Raw genomic sequence first — 19812 nt, 5'->3', positions numbered from 1 at the left:
AAAAAAGAAAATAGACACTACATTCTCGTCTATTATGGGATAAAGGAAAAACAAACAAAAAACCCCAAAAACAACAACAATAAAACAAACAAACAAACAAAGAAGAAAAAGATGAGATTCTGATTGTATAGTTTCACTAGTATATGTACTGATAACTGGCAAAGGGCAGCAAGGAAATGATAATTCTTTGTTTGTACAAAAAGCTTCTCTGTTTAGATCCAGATGACATCAAAGTAGACTATCTGACAGCTTCCCTTAGCTTGCCAGAGCATAATAACAGCTTACAGAAACAAAGCCTTGCCTGCAGAGACTTGGAATCACAGCAGAGAAAGCTTGTGTAAAACAGAGATGAAGAAAACCTAGCAAGGGTAGGAGATTCTCCACAATATTTTAATGTTATATTTGAATTTCAAGCTCCATTACTAGTGTACCTCTGAAGCCAAAATAGGTCAGCCTCTGAGGAGATCTGAGCTCTGCCAACTCATTTTTTTAAACATTTTCAGATAGATATGAAGGAGGGTGATTTCGTATTCTTGGAAACCCTTTAACAAACACAAAGGAAAACAAATAAAGAGAATAAGCATGCATCTGAGCACTGTCAAAGGCCCTTGCACTGACTACAATCAAGAGACATTGTCCACTTTCCACTGTTGTTCATTTATTATTCTTTTTGCTGAGATCATCTGCTAGCGGATCAATTATTGGATATGCACAAAGATAGTAAAAATATTAGTTTATCAAATGTTAAATATCCGGACATTTTGGAGCCCATTGTTATCAGCAGAATCTACACATAAACCTAAATATCACTGAATTTTCTCACTTAACCTAAAAGGAACGGCTATTACCAAGTCTGCATTAGGGAACAGTGCATGGTGCAGAGGTTCGCAGATTATGACAGCCACAGGGTCTGTGCAGACAGACAGCGCAACTGTGAAAGATGAGAAAGCTTTGTGTGCACGGTGCTATGCCTGAGCAAATAAATGCCAGCTTACCAATCCCATCATTTTACTACTCCAAGCTTCCACTTTTGCAGTTAGCACAGTAAAGCTCAGAAATCTGCTGTAATGATGTAGACATAGCCTCAAAAACATGGCAGAAGGAGAAAAGGCAGGTGCCAAGTCACATATAACTACAGAGGAAAATAATAGCATAGATTTACACCCATAAATGAATGGGAAGTCAGTACAGTCTCTGGAAAGTGAGAATATAAAGCTCTATGTAATAATTAGGACTACACAAGGTTTAAATGAAAAAAAAAAAATTGTTAAAAGGCAGCAAAACATTATGAAATGGTGTTCCTAAGAGTCAATGCCATGTTGAGTTTTATATGTGCAAATACATGTAGTCTCTGTACTATTATGAAAATGAAAAAAACCAACCATACTGATGTTTCCAGATATCGAGGAAACACAAAGTTTCTTGATCCTACTCACCACCAGGTAGGACCCCAAGCCTAAATTTTTTTGAATAATTTCAACATGAAATTGTGATGAATATAGGAATTGAAGTTTTAGAAAAGAATCATGTTAGCTTTTACCTAAGAAAGGAGCTGAAATGGCAAACTGGCAAGATCACTAGGTGTAGGGAGTGGTCTCTTGGACACATGTTTATCAGATCAGTAGTTTTTAGATGGTGTATGCTGTTTTGCCTTCCTTTGCCTATAACTTCCCGATAGTGGACTTTGTGATCCCAGCAGGACAGAGGTCTGAGTAAAAGCTGCAGCTTGATATTAATTCATTCAATAAATAAAACTATCATTGATTTTCCTGAAGATGAGTTTGCAGGATAAGGAACTGGAAGAAAAAAAAATTATTGGGAGAGATCTCTTGGTGGATTTTTGCTTGCTTGTTTTCATAGATGACTTAATTTTGTTTCAGTCTATGGCTTTTAGGTTTTCAAGTCTTACATATATATATTAAAGTCAAGATAGTTTATTGCAAAAAATGTGAGAGTAGGTTTTGCCTTTTTTCTCCCCCCCTTTTTCTCAGAGTTAGCAGGAAGAAGGAAGTTTTTTAAACTGTTTGTGACAATAAAAATGAGTGTAAAAAATATATCTGTGGAATAACTTTCCTACGATTTTAAATATTGGCTGTCCACAAAAACTAGTATGGCTTAAAGAGAGAGTATATGTTATCTTTTGAATAAATGTTCCAGAATAATAAAAGCATAACAAGGTGAGGTTTTTTGTTATTACATATTGTTTTTACACAAGTTACTTCCCAGTAATGACCTTTACTCAGGACCCTTTCTTAGAAAATGAATAAATAGGTAGGATAAATGACCTGTGGAAAAGATTTGGACCACCAGCTCTCGCAGCTGGTCATTAATCCCCCAAAAGTGTTATAGGCATTGACATTAAGGCTTAATTAATGTATTACTACAGTGTCTAAATGCTGAACTGCATTTTATTTTTGTGTAATTAACCTTTTGGGAATATTTTATTAATGGAGAAAGGTAATATGTTTGCCAGGGAGATGCCACATTATTTCTTTTATTCTCGGTAAACAGAAATAAATTATGGAAAGCTCTTCATGTGTACATTTCACACTTCTGAGAGCTGTTGACTATTGGAAATGAAGGGCAATGGCATGATTAGAAAGACTCATTATGTACTGGTTCAATACTTTGGTGCTATTCTTCATGAATGTGTTTAGCACTCAGACAGAGCAGTCTATGAATTCTCAGCAGGGCAGGCAAAACTGAATTTCACTGCTTTTCTCACAGGGAAGCTAAAAGGCAGAGGATATGGGCAGAGCTGACATGGTAGACTTGGGAAAAGATCCTTGGAGACCCAGACTTACTTTTCCTGTAGCCACTTGGGAATGGCTTTCTAGGGGTGCTGTCATAGATATTGCCAATGATTATCACCTGAGTGGTGGATGCTGCTACTGGTTTTGTTGCCTGACTACAGCAGGTGCTCCTTACATTCTAGGACACTAGTTTCCTCGATGGCAACAGCAGGGGAAAGGCTGGCTTTCCAGAGCTCTTAAGGAAACTGAAATACACATTTAACAAGAATTGTCATAAACATAGATTTCCTGTCAGTGTTGCCAACATGATGCAGTGCCAGTGGTCATAATTTAAACTTGTTTGGAGTATAAACCTGGTCTTGCAATTTCTAAAGCTGATTAGGGGTTGTAGACATTCACCTTCAATTAGGGAGTTCCTGATCCTCTTATTATCTAGATTCTGACAATTTTAATTTTACATCTGACTCATAACCAATTAAGTTCTATTACTCAATGGATGGCCAAAGACATTTCATTTCTAGATGACTATTCAACCAATATTTATGTTGATAAAGGGATAAGGTAAAAATTTGCTAGTATTAATTTTTTTTTCCATTTATGTCCAGATATTCTTATAGATTTCAGTTTAATAACTAGACTGCATTTTGAGCATTCATCTGTCTAAGTCTTAAAGTACAAATATGAATATTTAAATATAAATATAATGCACTATTTTTATATAGAGTATTCCAATTTTAAACACTATGAAGTATTAAGTAAAAGCCTCCCTTTTCCCACTTAAAAAATAAATAAGTAAATAAATAAATAAATGAAATCATAACTTGAGACATAAATTCTCAGCTATTAATTATTTTCTTCATATCCAGAAAATTACTTGCAAGCAGTTCCAAATTTATTAGGAAAAAAACTTCTTTTTTCATAAAAAAAATTGATTGTCAGTTTATGTTTATTATCTTCCTTTCATTTAGAAATACAAATTTAAACAAAAAAATTGATAATGTTATTTTGTCTGATATGTATTTCCTTCAGAAGTGACAAAATATTCAGCAAGGTTAACGGAAGAAAAGGAGGAAACCTAATTAAATGTGTACTTTTGCCTTAATCTGATTTATCTTGCAATTTTATGCCTTATTCTGTCTGTTTATTAAATAATTTATTAAACACACTCCTGTTATTTGCAGTTATACAAGCAAAAATTAGATGGGATCTTGATACTGCAAAACTAGTACACTAGAACATGTGTTATTATCACTAGCACCTATACACCACACAACAGGCTGAAATAAATTATACTTACTCTTCCATTAGATGTTGGTAGAAGGTAATCACCTTAAAATTAGTAAAAGAGCTATAACTGGTTGGGAACATTTTGGTTTCTATTTTCTATTTCTATGAAAGAGAATGGTAGTTTCTTGCAATGACTTTCCTGTAAATTTGTATTTTCCCGGTAGATGACCAACCAGCTTTTATTGTCTTACATCCACATTTTGAAAAGCAAACAAAACCAATCAGAAATCAAACAGGTGTCAGCTTTATCCTTACAGCTGTTGAGGCTGGAGGACCCTAAACTAACATTTAATTTCATCCGTGGTAAAAGAATAGTGGGGAAAAGTTGAAATTAATTCGTTCAACTCATGCAGTTACATCTCCATTATATTGAATTGTTGTGAGTTTACAGTCTCTATAAAACTCTATCTGGACTTGTTTAGAACTGCTGAACTTCAGCCACTGCACTGAAAGGTGTCTATGTCAGGTGTCTGCCTCGGGCTGAGTATTTTGGGTGAATTTTCAGCTAAAATAGCAGATTTTCTTTCTTTTTCTTTCTTTTTTTTTTTTTTTTTTTAAATGTCCATTGCAAAACTGTAGCATTTAGTTTCTTTTAAGCAAAGAAAAGGAATTCATCATCGAGGCTGAGATTGTGCTATCTGTCTAGTATTAAGAGTGTGTGATTTCACATGGGAATTACAAGGTTGGACCAACGCTGCAGGAGGCAGCGGAAACACTAGAGCCAAAGAACCACTGCAAAAAAATGCATTTTTCACATATTGAGTTGAAACTGCATAGCATTTGGCTTCTGTAGCAAGAGAAAGGAAGGTAGAAGTTTTCCTGTAATGTAAGTAAAAGTCAAGACTATGAGCAGGGAGTTTCTGTCTTCTGCTTAACCTGCACCTCCCCCTGCCGAAGTCCTGATGATGAGGAGGAATTGGAATGGAAATAAGTGAATAGCCTGGAGGGAAAGAGGGAAAGAGGGAAAGTGCAAGGTTAAGAAACAAAAAGCAGACGTTATGATGTTGGAAAATAGGACCCTTGAGGAATAGGAGACAAGAAGTTTAGGTAAGAGCTATGAAAATGGAATAAAAACTACTTTACCTCCCCATCATGTCACAGCATTTTTTCTCTCTAGTGTCAGGGGGGGAAATGAAGGGGGACAGGAGAGTGGGGAGGGGAAAAAAACAATTCCCATGCTAGAGGAAATGTTAAAATAGTTTCTTTTTAAAATGGAACATTTTAGTTGTCAGCATCTCAGATCATTTTCCTTATGCTTGTTAATGCTATTGTTCTGCTTCTATGCTTATTTTTGTTTGAACACAGATCCTAACTGTTAGACTGGCAGCTCCGAGGTACCCTCTCTAAAGAACGCAGTATTACAGAAAGCGTTTCAGACATCTATTACCAAATATATAAAATAGATTGGGAAATTTCTAAGGGAGTGACATAGAGTAATTGGTCTGACAAAAATCACATGAGAGGAAAAAAGTATGAAAATCTATGTGTGATGTGTGATAGTTTATATTTTGGTGAAGTAATAATTAAAAAAAAAAAAAAAGAAATATTGTGACCTGTCTTTTATTGGTGCTGTTTTCCTGGAAGTGAATATTACAGTCTCTTCATGTTGCTGCATGATGATACCTTACCTGGGATACTTCAAATGTCAGTTTGGCACAGCAGGGCACATTTGGGTCTAAAAGTAAAATGTAGGGGGAAACCACAACTCTTAAAAAAAAAAAAAAAGAAGAAAAAGACATAAAAAATCCTAAATTTGATGTACTTATTTAGATATATCTTTCAATATTGTGACTGGAATGGCTGGAAACAAGTGTTTGCAAAAATAATTTTAAAATTGCTGCAAATTGCTTCAACATGTCTGTTGTTGGGTTTGCTATGAAGGATAAAGTCTATCTCTCAACAGTATCCATCTTCAGACAAAAAGGAACTTGTCTTTGTGCCTTCATTTGCACACAGTACAAGCCCTTTGGAAATTCACTCATGGTTTCAATAATAGACTGAATTTGATTAGTTTCTGTGTGAAATTAGTAAGCCTCAAAGTCCACTATACGACTGCAGTATAGTTAGTAAATGCTTACTGAGACAAAGTTCCTGTGATACCACAGACTTCATGTAAGTGGAGATTGTAAGTGGAAACAAGATGCTCTTCAGGAAAACCATTGCAATTTACCGCTGTAATATTATAGCAAATACTGTCTGCCTCCACCTTTTTTGTTAGAATTTTGGAATAAGAAATGGAAAAGTGCTATTCAGAGAGCTGACTGGAAAAGTCAATGTAATTAATAACAACATTTTATTGAGGATTAGAGTTTTAGATGCTTCCCATTCCGGAAGAATATTCTACCTCACTTTTCCTTCACTCAGTGGCATTCAACTTGAAAAGCAATCCTAACAGCAAACTGCCTGTGAAAAAGGTTTGGGTTTTTTTGTATATGCCGTAGAAGTAGGATTTGCCCTTGCTCCTCAATATGAGTCAAACAAAATCCACAGCTAATGCAGATTTGCCACCTATGCAATCATGAACAAAACAGTGTCCTATATTTAAAGCAATGAACGGATAAATTTAGCTGCATACAGCTTTGTTGGTAAGTTATAGCTGATTTTTAATGTATTCCCTCTTACAGTTCAGCATTTTTATTAATTAAAGAATCCTTCTCAACATTTTCCTCTTCCTCCTCTCCCTGCCTTTTCCTCATAAGTGTTTATAGATTTTTGAATGAAAGGTACACAGCAAATTTCACAGTCCCAAGTAAAGCTGTGTTTGAAAATAACGGTGATGATAGTTATACATTACCTCACCACAATACTTACTCTTTAAACTGCATTCTCATGTTACTGTTGAGATGAAAATAAACTACTTTTATAGCAGGATATTTCTTTAAATGATGCATTTTAAAATAAATTTGCTGCAGCATGTTTAGAAAACTTGTAAAATATTGCATAGAGTATGGCTGATGCACTGCATTATTTCACCAAATCTCTGATGCTATTTAAGCCCCACTGCTATGGGCTAGCTTGTCTCTTTCACACAGATTTTCTTAAAGGATACATTGCACATCTCAAACTGTAATACAACAAGATTGAAATAGACCTTGATTTATTTTACTTTTAATGACCAAGGGGTTAATTTAACGTCTGAGAGGTAGACAATAGATTCTTTTTTGACTTCAGACAATACTGGACTGGATACCAGACACTAAATTCATCTCCATCTACACTGACATATCTAAACCAGTCATGTGTATCTTGACTTCTTAGCTAGACTTCTTCAATAGTTTGGAAGGAAAGAGTACACTGCTGTTGTACACTGTTTAACATATTCTGAGATTGGTGATTTAGGACACATACCTAAGATTAGATGAGAAAAACTGATGGGTGGTCTGTGAGCACCCCTGGCCAATGCTTGGCTACTTTTTTCCCGCCCCCCCCCCCCCCCCCCCCCCCCCCAGATGGTCCCAATCTCCTTTGCAGGCCATTGGACCTAGAAGGACATTTTAAAATAATGGGGTTTGGAGAAACTTGTCCAGTTTAAAACATAAGCTGAATTGTTTTGAAATATTTAAATTGTTTAATGTTTGAAATATTTATATTTGTAACTGCTGATACTTTAGACTTTTAGACTTTCCTTTTTCTGACTATGGTTCTATATATTTTGAAGGCAAATTGTCTGATTTGTAATATCTTTAATAATAGGTATTTGATATTCTTAGGTAACCTAATGTGTTGAAGCTTTGCCTAAATAAAAGGTTTACTCTATGGTAGAACAAAGATAGAAAAAAATGCTTGAACAGGTTTGTGCTATTTTCTACAGTTTCAAAGCACTCATGTTAATTTAGCAGCAGACTCAAAGTTCTTATTTCTTATTTGTTAAGTTGGTAAGGTCTCGGAGCTCAAGAGAAGGTTGGGTACCTTCCCACTATCAAGTGAACTGCCAAGAGGATGAGGAATATAGACATGTGACTGGGTAAGATGACTAGAAATTTTATCAGTTATTGTCATAATTTCAAGAGATTTCATGCGTTCAAATAGTATGTTTTGATCCCATCAATCAGCAGAATCAATAAATCATTTACTTTTACAGAGAACTGTCAGGAAAATTCTGAACAATTCTCAGCAATTTCTTTGCAACTCTAGGCAGCAGCAGTGCCTATCTGTCACAAGTCTAACGAGCTCTGGTCTGAAATGGCTGGAACTTGGCTTGTTTTGTGGGCAAGCTGCAAAACCTTGTGGATTTGGGAGGAAGAAGGAAGGTTACAGAGCTTACTAGGGATTCCTTGTTGCCTTTCTGACTGCCAGGGGTAATCCCACGCTTGTGGGACAGGCATGGCTCAGCACAGGCAATTGAACTCATCTTTTTTAACAGGTTTTTGACAGACTTTGTGCATTTGTTTGCTTGATGCTGTTGTGATTTTAAATACATTACAAAGGATCTGGAGCTGGATTAATTTTTTGTGTGGTAGAACAGCAAAGGGGAGAACTATCTGAAACGGAAGGCTCCACATTTGTTCACAATTAGATAGAAAAGAGATCTATCAGTTGCCTTGTTTTCTGGAAATGAAAAAATGTCAGAAATATGCTAACTGCTTAAGTGTTCTCTGAAGCATTTGTGATGGCAAGTATCTCATGCAAAATGGATGAATATTTTTGTTCTTACATCTACTGCCTTTCAGTAGTACGATTTAGATAGCACACTTGAGTGAATTTATCTTTCTGTGTATATATCATTCCTATGAGTCAAAATGATACTATCCACGTGTGCCAAGGATATCTATTGTACATATGTGTATAAGAAAAGAATGTATTTATCAGTTGATATACAACACCTCTGTATAGCTGTTTCTTAAGACCTCATAAACCAAACAAAGTCTTTTATACTATATATGAATTGTTGATTTAGAAGTTGTACTGCAGACTATTATATATGGCCTTATAATGGCTACTAATGTGGGATTCTGAATGAATCCACAATAGTTTAATGAATCACTAGTGCAATCAGGGCCAATTTCAGGCATTGGCAGAATAGGCAGTTGCCTAGGCAGCACCTGGAATGGACATGAAAACATCCACAGCTTAATTATAGCTATGCTTTATGCCTGGAAAGTCACTCTGGTTGGCTAATATTGCCAAAAAGGTCAGGGTGTATGGGCTAGAAGTTACTGCTATTGTGAAACCAGGGAGGGAGAAAAGAGGCAGTTTGACATGACAGCCATCCCATTTCAGGTCTACTAGTTCTCCCTATGTTGTCTTCTACTGCTGAAGGACCAGACTTGCCTCCCCACACTTAGAGTGGCAAAATTCATTTTTTTCTATATTGCTGAGAGGTCTCAAGCTGGTTCCAAAAGCAGTTATGTTAGCAGAACAGAGAGCAATTAAATTGCCATTATAAGAAACCTATTTATATGACCTTTATAAATGTCCATTGTATTTTTCCACTTTTCTAGATGAATGAATGCCATAAAAGAAAGCCTGATGTGATGAAAAATTCATAGAGTTTAAGACCTTTGAATTTCTCCTGAGTTCTTTTATTATCAAATTTGACAATATCTTTTGAGAGGTACATCCAGTCTTAATTAAAGACTTCAAATTACAGAGAATACATCATATTCTTTGAAAAGCTCTTCCAGTCTTAATTGCAACCACTGTTAATAATGTACAAGTTCTACATCATTAAAGTTGGAGCTTCAGGTTCCAGCTATTTGATCATTTTATACCTGCTGCTGTTAATTTATGAACGCTGGAGTGTGACTTCTCTATGTAGTGATCTATACACTGATCAACTTGCATCCTAACTTTATCCTCCAAATTTTAAAGAGTGTCTTCTCTTTAACATGGGTCAGCTAAGAACCATCCACTGCCCTGAAGTAATTTTCAGGCAAATTTTCAATTATCAGCTTAGATCTCAGAAGGAACAGCTTCATTAATAGAGCATGTTATCTATTCCAGTTAGCTAAGCTTGTTACAACTAGCTTGGGTGCCTGTGTGCAGAGCTACGCTGTGTTATGTAGACATAACCAGTCTCTCTGGCAGCATTTACAAGTTACAAACAATGACAAAAAAGGCACTCAGAATAACAGAGTACAGATGGAGAAGATACTTTAAAAGAAACCTGCAGGCCAAAATACATTAGCAGGAAAAACTAATTAGGGTGGAACCTGCCTCAAAATTAGCCTTTCAAAGATCTGAGTTAGATCCAAAATAATTTAATACAAACCCTGTATTCCAGGTTGAAAGAGAACACAGGTCGCTGAGTGGTCTATAATCCAACCTAAGACAATGATAATTTACTGATATATTATTATGAGCTTAATATTTCTGCATCACTTTCCTCACATGAATTAAAGGAGGCCAGTGGCAATCTACTTAACGTTTAGCAAATTTTATGTTAAAATTGATGAGTAACTGTAAGTGCTTGAGAATGTATTTTTTTAAAATAACTTTGAAAAATATTTGCAGCAATGAACTCTTACTTGAAAAGACTTGATAGTCTATAGTTTTATGCTGGTTTTGGCTGGGGCAGCATCAATTTTCTTCACAGTAGCTTGTATGGTGTTGTTTTGGATCTGTGATGAAGACAGTGTTGATAACACAGGGATGTATTTGTTACTGCTGAGCAGTGTTTTGATAGAGTCAAGGCTTTTCTTTTCTGTTTCTCACCCCACCCCATCAGTGAGCAGGGGGCGGGGGGGGGGGGGGGCGGGGGCAAGAAGCTGGGAGGGGACACAGCCAGGACAGTTGACCCCAACTGACCAAATGGATAACCCATACCATGTGATGTCATGTTGAGCATAAAAAGCTGGGGGAAGAAGGATGGATGGGATGTTTGGAGTTTTAGTGTTTGTCTTCCCAAACAACTGTTACACATTATGGCACCCTGCTTTCCTGCGGATGACTGAACACCTGCCTGCCGATGGGAAGCAGTGAATCAATTCCTTGTTTTGTTTTGCTTGCATGTGTGGCTTTTGCTTTACCTATTAATCTGTGTTTATATCAACCCATGACTTTTCTCACTTTTACTCTATTCTCTCACCTATCGCACTGGGAGGGATGAGTGAGTGGCTGTGTGGGGTTTAGTTGCCAGCTGGGGTTAAACCATGACAACTTTTAAAAATTTTAACATGCATAACTCTCAAATTTTTAAGGCTGACTTAGATGATTAAAAATAGCTGGTATTCTAGACCTCTCCTCCTGCAGAGCAAAACATCAGGATGAGGTGTGGAAGGATTCAACCAGCTTTACAAAGGCTGTTTACCTTAAAGTAGTCTCTAAAGAAGCAAGTTTTACTACTCCCCACCTCCAGAAATATATTGTTACCTTATGCCAGGTGAACTAAACTGAAGGAAATTATCTAGCTGGAAACTAATCTTTATTTTGTCAGATTTTTGAAAAATCAGTCCTCTTACCTGGTTCATCACAGCTATACTGTCCTTGAAGAAAAGGACACTTTGAGATGGGAATAGGCAACCAGATATGATAAGAGTGGTACATCATTCCTTTCCAAGGAGTGCTCATTAATATTAAAGTACTTGTAGAACCACACCTTTTCATTAAGTAGTACTTCATAGTAATTTTATTAAATCTAATAGGACTGTGCAAAGTAGGATATGCCACTAAGTTGGATGAATGTGGCCTTTATTGACAGAAAATCACTTAGGATATTTAGGTAGAACTGGTTAAGTATTATGCAAATTCAGAGCACTGTGCTGCAAACTGAGATACTCCATTTGAACCTGAGAACTCACCTGTTTCCCTGAGATAATGAGTGAACTAATACATGTTACTCCGGCTCACACTCCTTTTAATGCAATATGCTTAGTTCAAGTAAGTACAGTTTTAAATTCTTTGTGATGTAAATCATCTTAATATCTGTCTTAAATATTGTTTGGTTTATAAAAAGCAAAACCAGGATGTACTATTAATTACTGCTGCCAACCTGAGCATACACGTATGGGTTGTAAACTGTAGCTTTCCTGTTTTCTAATGCTTCTAAAGCTGCTAAATAGAAGCCTATACATTAGCATAATGAATAGAACTAATATGCTTAGTTAAGATTTGTAGTTATACACTTTCACTGGAATGTCTAATTTAGTATCTCCTTAATCATATGGTTTGGAGACAATGGTGTAGATCATAACAATTTTTATTTTCAGTCTTATGATTTAATTTCTGCCTCTGTAGGTTCTGCTTGTCCAGTAAGAATATTTTTCTTATATATTCCTCATGGGCAGGACAGTATATTTAAAAACATCTTTAAGCTAATTCTAATACTGTATTAATAACTGTTGGCGGAGGGTCGCCAGTGATGTGGTACTGGGATTTAGGCCCAGATCCAAAGCTTACAAAGTCTATAGAAAGGCATGCACTTCACTGAAATCACAACAGTGAGCTTATATTAGTATTGCAAAGCTACAGTTGAAATACCTCTGCTAAAATGAGGAAACATGGGATTTGTTATACCAAAATCAAAAGATAAGTATGACTCCATGCCTTGATTCTTCATGTGTGACCTTTATTTGCAGTCCAAGGGTAAAACCCTGTTTACAGCAATATTATATAAAGATTATCTGCCTGATGAGATTCTGATGTTAAGTTCTTCTCTGCTCCAAACTGTAGCATCTATTTGATGGCTCCTATGTCCAGTGACTGTATCATTCCCTAGTTCAAAACTTAATGCCTGGTGAGCTTAGTGTTGGGGGTTTTTGGTGGCTTGCTTTTGTGGTTTTTTTTGGGGGGGTGGGGGAGTTTAATGTCAAGAATTTCTTAGACTTCCAAGACACTGGGGTAAGGAAAATAAGACTCCTTCCTTTAACGGCCTTTTGGGTTTATGATATGATGAATTTGCCAACTTACTGTATTTAATATGACAACAGTTAGGGACAGGTTGCACAACAGCCAAAATAAAGGGCAATGAGCAAGCCTTGAATACTTAAATGCTTCCATAAATACATTTGCGGCATTAATCTTTCTCCAATTGGTGATGAGTTTCCATGGTGAAAAATGTGCACCATTGTAGATCTGCTCTGACATTACTCCAGTGCATTTGATATCCTAAGAATTTGGCACCACGCTGTTCTGACTGCTGAAAATTTTCCTGAGGTCCCACTGCTGTACACAATGTCATCCCTGATGTTTTTAAATCACTTCCACTGAAGATTGTTTGATAAAAATGCTACCAAAGTATGAATAGTACTATTTAATTCATATGCAGTCTGAGGTAGTCATGAATGGATTTAAAATTACTGCTGTATGCAGCTGGCATTTTTAAGATGCAGTTTCACAATCTACTTAAACTGGCTTAAAACTGTGCTGCCCTGTTGTGTCTGCACGAGCAATTATGTAGCAATGAGACTGCCAACTGCTCCGACACAAAGGGGCTGGCAGGAGCACGCAGCTGGGACAGAGAAAGAGTGCAGCACTGCGGCTTTTGGCGGTTGCTTCATCCTACGTCTCTCTGCTGACAGTGACACCAGGCACCTTTCAGCCTGTGAGCACTCTAGTTTTGCAGTGCTGGAGAACTCCACTAAAAAAAAGCCTTTGTAATATGGGAAAAAAATGTCATTTCCTTTTCTACTTTGCTTGCACAGTGTGATAAACTTAATCATGTTAATTTTTTTTTAATAAAGGCAGGATATTCTTGCTTGCTTGCTAGTGTTTTGTTGCGGTTGCTTTTAACTAGTTACCATTCCTAAATTTAAAAACAATATTAAAATAAATACAAATAAATTATATAAAAATAAATGAAAAATAAAATACAAAGAATAAAAATAAAAACGACAGTAAGAACAGCATCACAACATGCTGTTTTGCTTTTTTCTGTGCACTCTACAATACAGTTCCCCTGCACTCACTTAATCCCCAGAAGATAGTAACTTAGATATAAATTGTTTATTCACATTATGTTTCACCCCCTTTATTTTTCAAATGTTCATCAGCAACACCTGATTTCTCCCTCCAAAACTAGTTGACCAGCTAATAGCGAGGGTTTTGAGTGTGTTCCTGTCTGGTGGGGTTACACAGACAGGACATGGACTTGAGTACTGCAAAAATCAGTGTCACAGTCAGAACGGGAAGCCCGAACTGAAGGAATGATCCCATCTCTGAGAACGCAGTAGACACTTCGTTCCAACACCTGTTTATCGTAAAATGTGTATGCTATTCTTGGATGGCAGACATTCTAATTCCCTCTGATAAAATTATTTGTGTAAGCTTCTGTGTGTGATTATATTCATGAAAAACAGCATGATTTCACAGGATGCCCCTAGTTTGGAATAAAAAGATGTATGCTGAAACAGGCAAGAAATTCAGTCATCTGAGAGTTGAGAGATTTTTGTTACCATCCTTTAAAGGAAAAAAGACCATTGAACCCATGTCTCCCCTGTGAAAGGTGGGTCCTCCTGACAAATTATTTCATTAAAGAGGATCCTCATGACCGCTGCATTGTCATCCATTGATTTTTTGTTAGTCTGTTGTAAAAGAATGACCTTTGCATAAAGTATATCTATGCAAGAATTCACAAGGAATTAGATCGATGAGTGGATCCAGATTAAGAAAAGGGTATCTTTCAGGCCACAGTTAGGGTTAGTAATGCTGCTCCACTTAGACACACACACTATGGGGCCAGATGGGACCCACCCAAGGGTACTGGGGGAGCTGGCAGAACAGCTTGTCAAGCTACTCACCACCATTTATCAGCAGTCCCGGCTAACCGGGGAGGTCCCAGAAGACTGGAGGTGAGCAAATGTGACACCCACCTACAAGAAGGGCAGGAAAGTACAGGCCCGTCAGTCTGACCTCAGTGCTGGGGAAGGTTGAGCAGCAGATCATCTTGAGTGGCATCACGTGGCACGTGCAGGACAACAAGGTAATCAGGCTCAGCCAGCATGGGTACACAGAAGGCAGGTCTTGATTGACCAACAAGATCTCCTTCTATGACAAGATGACCTGCCTAGTGGATGAGGGATGTTGTCTATCTTGACCTTAGTAAAGCCTTTGACGTTGTCTCCCACAGCATTCCCCGGGAGAAACTGCCTGCTCGTGCCTTGGACAGGTGCACTCTATGTGGGGTCGAAAGCTGGCCGGATGGCCAAGCCCAAACAGTGGTGGTGAATGGAGTTACGTCCAGCTGGTGGCCAGTCACTAGTCGTGTTCCCCAGGGCTCAGCACTGGGGCCAGTTCTGTTTAATATCTGTATCAATGATCTGGATGAGGGGATTCAGTGCACTGTCGGTAAGTCTGCAGATGACACCAGGCTGGGGGTGCGGGTGGGGGTGGTGTTGATCTGCCTGAGGGCAGGAAGGCTCTGCAGAGGGATCTGGACAGTATGCATGGATGGGCCCAGGCCAGTTGTATGAGGTTCAACAGGGCTCAGTGCCAGGTCCTCAGTTTGGGTCAAAACAGCCCCACGCAATGCTACAGGCTTTGGGAAGAGTCGCTGCAAATCTGCCTGGAGGAAAAGGACCTGGGGGTGCTGGTAGACCATGAGCCAGCAGTGTGCCCAGGTGGCCAAGAAGGCAAAAGGCATCCTGGCACGTATGAGAAACTGTTGGCCAGCAGGACTGGGGAAGTGATTGTCCCCCTGTACTCAACACTGCTGAGGCTGCACCTCGAATGCTGTATTCAGTTTTGGGCCCCTCACTTCACGAGGGTTGTAGAGATGCTGGAGTGTGTCCAGAGAAGGGCAATGAAGCTGGTGAAGGGTCTGGAGCACAAGTCTTGTGAGGAGCAGCTGAGGGAACTGCGGCTGTTTAGCCTGGAGAAAAGGAGGCTCAGGGAGGACCTGATTGCTCTCTGCAACTACCTCAAAGGAGGTTGTAGCAAGGTGGGCATCAGTCTCTTCTCCCATGTAGCAGGCAATAAGAGGAAATGGCCTCGATATGTGCCAGGGGAGGTTTTGATTGGATATTAGGAAAAAAATTCTTCACTGAAAGGGTGGTCAAGCATTGGAACAGGCTGCCCAGGGGGAGGTGGCTGAGTCACCATCCCTGGAAGTTTAAAAACCACATAGATGTGTTTCTTAGGGACAAGGTTTAGTGGTGGACTTGGCAGTGCTTGGTTAATCGTTGGACTTGATGATCTGAAAGGTCTTTTCCAACCTAAATGAGTATGATCGTATGACATAAGCACTGAGTCCTGCCATAATGGGTAGATTTCTGAGTGGTCAATCACTCTCCCACAATCTTGTAGAGCCTCTGAAATAAAACTTGGACTTTGACTTTGGAGTTTATGAACTTCTGCTACTTCAGGAGTTGGACAGAAGTTTGAAGAGTCCACCATTACCGGGCACCTTGTTACCTCAGTTCAGATCCTACCTAAATATCTGGTTCTTTTCCTGTATGCAGATCAATGTCTCATATTTGACAGCAGCATCTCATTCATTTATGAACTTTTGAATTCTTATCCTCTTTGACACTGGAAAACATTTTGTTGCAGTCCAGCTGATTATCCTACTCTTCACTTCCATCTGTTAGCACTTGGCCTGTACTCAAGCAGGATAATGCTGCTAGCATTTTCAAGATCGTTCAGATGGCTGATTTTGGTATCAACAGGGAATACTATCCCTGAAGCGTTACCTCAGAGCATATCACCAACAATGACTCACGATCTCGTATACTAAGAACCTAAAGTGACAGCGAGGTCACTTTCCCATGTGTCAAAACTCATTTTCTTGTTAGGTATTTTACAGTGTCTTTTTCCTGCTGATAGCCCACCAGCCTTGCTTTTCAGCAAATTATTCACAGTTATGAAGAATATTTGAAAATGTAACAATATAATGCAATTTGTTGCCAGATGGTCAGTGTTTCTACAAATAAAAATGTAAATGATAACTTTAACTAGTTACTTTCAAATTATCAGTTGTTCTTGAAAGTGATTTTACTGACCACTCTTTAAACAGCACTATGCAATGAAGTAAGAGGGAATGCCAATGCAATTCAAGCTCGTTTTATGCAAAAGAGTTGGTTACAACTCAGGGTCACTATTTATAATTACCTTAACCCAAATTCGTTGAAGTTTGCTTCACTTAATTGTTTCTCCTGGATAACGGTTGAATTGATGAGGTTTTGTTTTTGGTTTTCTGTTGCAGTATAGTAACTATGGGCCTTTGCTGACTATTGAAAATTACTAATAGAAAAATAATTTAATATGAGTTCTACCACTGTTGTTATTTGGGTGGTGTTGTTTTGTTTTGGGTTTTAGTTTTAAGCAAAATTACTTGAAAATAGCAGAAAGTAACCTATACCGGTTGTAATCATACTTGGTTAAAGATGCTTTTGCTTTACAATCAGCTTAGGAGAAAATCAGCCTTAAGTATTCTGCCAGTGCATCTTTGCTAATGTGAAAGAGCTTCCACAGAAAAAGCAAAATTCCTTACAAATGCCTTCACTGCCTTATATATAAAACTTTGTCAAAATGGTATAGTTTATGAACATATGGTGCCAGTCAATAATTAATTTTCATGCTTCCTCACAAAGATCACATTGCAATTGAACACTGTATGTGTCATGATCTCACCACAGGTCCCAGAGAGTGAGAAGGGCTCTTGGAAGGGCTTTACTCTCACTTTTAACATAACAGAAGTCCTCCGCATGTTCTGCTCATTCAGACTTGCCTGACTATTTATGGGAGAAGTCATTCTCTGAGACTTCAATACGTTCCAGAATGGGTCAGCCTTGGGAAAAGCATAATGGGTAATGCAGGGTACAATGGGAAAAGAGGGAAAAAGAATTAGAAGGTTTTCATCTGTAGTGTATTCCACTCAGTTTCTACAGATGTAAAGAGGAATGTGGCCTCTATTATTGCTTTACATTTCCCTTTGCTCTCCTCCTGGAATAACTTCCCCAGTAGCGTGAAAAGACAGAATTTTAACATATTCAAGGTCAGGGAATTATGTACTGATCTTTGGCCATTATGCAAATTTCTTCCGATGGGGAGATACCATCTGGGCAATAATCAGTATTTTTCCCTCTTAAGCCAAGTCCATAGGGCACATCTGAAAGATTAGGATGGTTCTGGGCATAGTTCATCATTGATGGAAATGTGCATAATTTAATAATTTAATCCTTCTAAGGTGCTCTCCACAGCACATAGAAACAGAATCAGTATCCATAATGTATGGCCTTTATATATTCATATATTCATTTCAAGATAGTTATACATTGAGTAGCTTAAAAAGTATTTAAATATGCAACTGTATTTTCTAAGATACTGGGGGGGGGGGGGGGGGGGGAGGGGGGAAGAAAAGTTAAGAATATAGGCTATGCCTGGGCAGAAGTGGTGACATATACTATTGGGATGATTAAATCCCACATCCTTTGAGGTAGTTTCCAAACCCAGTGAATGGTAACACCCCAAATCTCACATCCTTTCTTTTCCTAGCGTGCACTTACTGCCAAAGAACAGCCTGGTACCACATCAGGCAGGTTACAAAACCAGGCTCCGCGGGCCACCACCGGCGATCCGAACTGCCACCCAGACGGCGCCAGGTGTCACAGCCTCAGAGCCCGGCGGGCGACCGCCGCCACCAGGGGTAGCCAGCGCCTTCTGCCGCCCCTCCGCTGCACCGCTGACCTGAGCCAGCTGAGGGGCGGAGGTTTTCACACCTCGGTAGGGTTTTGCATTTTACTTCAGAAGCCTTCAGCTAAAGCTGAGCGAGAACCATCTTACTGCATCGCACGAAGTGCCGGCGCCGGGAAGCAGTGACAGAAAGTGGGACCGCTCCAGCCAGCAGGTGCTGCGTACCCCCGTGTTTCTGAGATATGGGCACTGCCATGTATTTATTCTGCGCTCGCAAAGTTGCTACCCACGGGAGAGCCGGCTCCTGTCGCCCGGCCCGGCCCTGCCCGCCGGCCCCCGGGCCGCCGCCGCGCCGTGCCCTGCCATGGCCCCGGCTGGGAGCCGGAGAGCTGGTCCGCGGCGGGGCGGCAGCTGCCGGCCGCCGGCTGCGGGGGAGGGGACTCCCCGCGGCATCTCCTCCTGCACGGAGCGCTCTCACACCTGCCAGCTCCCCCCGCCGCACGCACCCGGACCCGCTCCACCGCCGCCCCCCGGGCACTCCCTCGCCGGCCCTCACTGCGGGCTCGGGGCAGCCACCGCAGGAGCCGCCCGGGCGGTGCGGCCCCGCCCCCCCCCGGCTCCGCCGCTCCCAGCCCGCCACAGCCCCGCCCGCGGGCGCCCCCGCCGCGCTCCGCTCCCGTCCGCTCCGCCGGCAGCCCGCTGGCGAGGCGCAGGAGCGGCGGTGGATCCGCCGCTGGGAGCGGGGCTGGGCTCGGCGCTGGGAGCCGCAGCCAGCTCACGCAGTCGCAGGGAAGAGGAGCAGCCGGGAGCGGCGGCGGAGGCGGGAGCCCGCCCGCCGCCCGAGCACGGCGCGGAGGATCGGCACATCCCCGTTCCACCGGGGGCGGCTCTGCCGCCCCCCCCTTCCCCTCCCTCTCTCCCTCCCTCCCTCCCTCCCCGCCCCTCCAGAGCGCCATCCCTGCGAGTTTCCCTCGCTGCCCGTGCCGTCGCCGGGCGCCCGCCTCCGCATCTCGCGCGCCATCAACTCCGGGAGCCGCCGGCGGAGGGCAGGGGCCCGAAGTTACCGCCAGCCCGGTGGAAAGTAGCGGCAAGGGGAAGGGATCGGACGCCAGCACAGCCCGGCCCGGCCGGAGGGAGCTGGCGCAGCGCGCCGCCACCCGCAGCTCCCCGGCCGGAGGCTGGCCCCGGGCCGCGCTGGCCGGGGCAGAGCGACGCGGCCCCGCGGCAGCTGCCGGCCGCCCCGACCCGCGCCGGACCCGCTGCG

The 19812-nt window shown here is 40.6% G+C and overlaps 1 protein-coding gene across 2 annotated transcripts in view; it reads left to right on the top strand.

The window, feature by feature from the left end:
• Positions 1-19812, top strand: part of DSEL (dermatan sulfate epimerase like) — a 58599-nt gene that overhangs the window by 29447 nt on the left and 9340 nt on the right. Inside the window, exon 2 of one of the 2 annotated variants that reach the window (XM_080381146.1) lies at positions 7913-19812. The gene's annotated coding sequence lies outside the window, so the exon portion shown is untranslated. The other variant, XM_080381147.1, reaches the window with a different exon arrangement.

Source organism: Falco punctatus, assembly GCF_963210335.1.
Source record: "Falco punctatus genome assembly, chromosome: 3".
In the NCBI taxonomy this organism is placed as follows: domain Eukaryota; kingdom Metazoa; phylum Chordata; class Aves; order Falconiformes; family Falconidae; genus Falco; species Falco punctatus.
This window is presented reverse-complemented; position numbering and strand designations above follow the sequence as displayed.